Source organism: Poecilia formosa, unplaced genomic scaffold, assembly GCF_000485575.1.
Source record: "Poecilia formosa unplaced genomic scaffold, Poecilia_formosa-5.1.2 Scaffold1077, whole genome shotgun sequence".
Classification (NCBI taxonomy): Eukaryota; Metazoa; Chordata; class Actinopteri; order Cyprinodontiformes; family Poeciliidae; genus Poecilia; species Poecilia formosa.
The window spans coordinates 4,144-7,043 of NW_006801016.1; positions in this window are offsets into that span (position 1 = coordinate 4,144).

Here is a 2,900-nt window from a genome sequence, read left to right on the forward strand (position 1 = left end):
GAGTCAAAAGGTTTTTAAAGTTCAAGAATTGCTCCTCTCTTAACATTACACAACAAGACTCTTGAAGGTTTCAATAGTTACATAAATTCATATTTGCTGATTCGGTTCTGTATCAATGAATATTTATTTCTCCTTAGTTTTCCTCCAGCTCAGTTAATCCTACTTATAATAAACACTTTAAACTTTTCTATTGGTGAAGAAAATAATTGACTTTTACATTCATGCACCACTTTGTTGGTCACTGCATGGAATCAAACATTTAAAATAGTTTTAAATCACTGATATAAGGATGAAAAATACATCTGATGTTGTGATGGTCCTGCTCCTTGTGTCCAAACATATTTCCTACAGAGCGATACATTGCTGGAGCAGATGACCGGTTCTCTCCTTGGTCATATGGACCCGACAGTTTTACAGGTCTCATTCTGTCCTGATAACTAGTCATAGTCTTTCTCCCACTAAGTACAACTATCATCTTAGTATTTTTCTTTCTAAATCCTCTTATTTCTTGTCCAGTAGCAGAAACACTGACATCAAGAAACCACAATCCCTGAATTAGGAGGGAATGTGGGGCAAATGTGACCAAATATTTTCATTATTACCAAACTTCTGTCACTGTTGGATCAAAGAATTATGGAATTGTATGTATTTATTCATATTTTAAAGGTATGGACTTTTAGGACTCCCATCTAGTAAAAGCTGCATGACTGGCTACTGGAGTCTAAAAGTCAGTCACCAAGTTTCCTCATCTTCTGAAACAACCATGAGGCAGAGCAGCAGTTTGACAAACAGCTTAGTGAAGCACCGCCTCACTGGGGGGGAATCAAGAGGCTGACATGCCAATCAGGTGCTAGTTGGGCAGGTTAGAGTAACGGAAACCAGACGCTGCATTCAAAGCTTGATAAAGACCATCAAGCCCTGTGAAAATATTCACAAACCTATCAAACATTTGTTTATATATCCAAAAGTTCCTGCTTTGAAGACGAGGTCTAAATGGCCACACACCACGAACTCTAACAACACACTTATAGTCTAAAAAACCTAGTAAAATCCACAGCATCGCTGCGCCCTAGCCTCTTGCCGTATCCAAACCCCCCCATCCCCTCGTCTCTCTCTTCGTGTCTCCATTCTACCTAGCAACAGACCGTCAACACATTTTCATTGGTTGTTTCGAAATGTGGTACATTTAGACCCCACAAAATAAGGCGGAAATTATCGATCTCATTTCTGGCTTTATTTTGAAGTAAATAACCACAAAACCAATATAAAAACACCACTTTTATAAAGTTTGAAGTCCGTGCTGTCCAACAGAGTCGAAATGAAAACTCGGTATGCGTCCGTGTTATTACGAAGCCTTATAAATGCGTCACATGCTTGTACGCCCCACGGCGGGCAGCGACTCCTAGGGCCCTTGTGTTTACAAATGGGGTCCAACCGACCCCACACACATAAAACTTGTACCATTTGCCTCAGTCCTCTAAGTTTGCCTCAGTCCTCACACGCACAAGGGTTCAGATGAGTACAAACAACAAGTTGATGACAATTAAGTGATGTTCACTTAAACTCTTTTTTTTAAATGTAATGTTTTATTTTACCGTGAGGAAGGCTGGAGTCCAGCTTTAGCAGACGGCTGGAGGCCTCAGTACCTGTTTGCTCTCAGGCAAAACTTTGGTAAGATTAAATTTAGTCGGCTAAAGAGACGGTTCATTCTCTAACCTAACAAATCCCTTGAGGTAGTCAAGTGTCTTGTTCAGATCTTGTTAGTCATTTCCATAGTACAACTATCAATTCGTTTGTGTCTAGATGCAATATAATCATTCAATTCACAATTGAAGTTGCATTATCAGGATTCAGAAAATTAAATATTTCATAGTATATTTCAATCATTCCATTCAGACAGTTTAGGCTCCCTGATGAGGAGAGATTACCTGTTAAAGAAAATATAAATATTTTTGATTGCTTTGAGTTTAATCACATTTCAGTTAATCTGACTATGATCTTCAAAATACAGAAACATATTTCACTCTGCTCCTTTAACTCTCCTTGAACAGCTACCCCATCCCCATGCGATAGCCTTGACTGACACAGTGAGCTAACGATTCCTCATGTGGACAGGAGAACAAACCTCCTGTGACATATTTTAACGTGCAGTTGGTTGATCAATAGTTTCTCAGTTTTGCACATCTTGATACTTTTCTTCTAGTGCTACTTGGAGAAAACGATAAAGTACCGAGTTGGCAACAGCAGACCCCCTACTCTGCTTCAACCGATAATTCATGAATGTCCTGGATTTCATGACAATGAGAGGAGCTACCACCCGCTGTGGTCTGAAGTGTGAAATTCATTAACATATAAACCTCCACTCACACATTCCCCACTTAACCCCCCCCAACAGGAAAGTCCCGCCCACCAGTCAAATTTTGACAGAAGGGTGTTCCTATTAACTACTGAAGTGAGGTCAGGAGAACATTAATTGTTTTACTAAATCAGCTTCAATCAGCTGGAAGGAGAATTTAAATCCATCCTTCTGGACTAAATCACAGAATCTTAACCGTCTCCTGCTGGACATGCAGACTGGGTCACTTTTTTCTAAGATTTGTAACAAGCAGAGTTTGTAACATCTGATCCACCAAACCTGCTTCCTCTCCACCAGGGGGCGACATGCTCCAGCAGGCGGCGCTCTCCTTGTGCTCTGTGCTCCAGCATCGTGTCAATAAGAAGTGGTGCTGTGAAGAGAACAACAGTCAGACTGAATGTTGAACATCAGCTGCTTTCTCCTGCTGGTTTAAACCTTGTTGGACAGATGGAACATTGGCTGTGGATTATTCTGGCTGCTCTTTTCTCTGGTAAGATACAAAGATCAACATGTTTCCTCCACATGGAGGAGAAGTCTGGAAAGC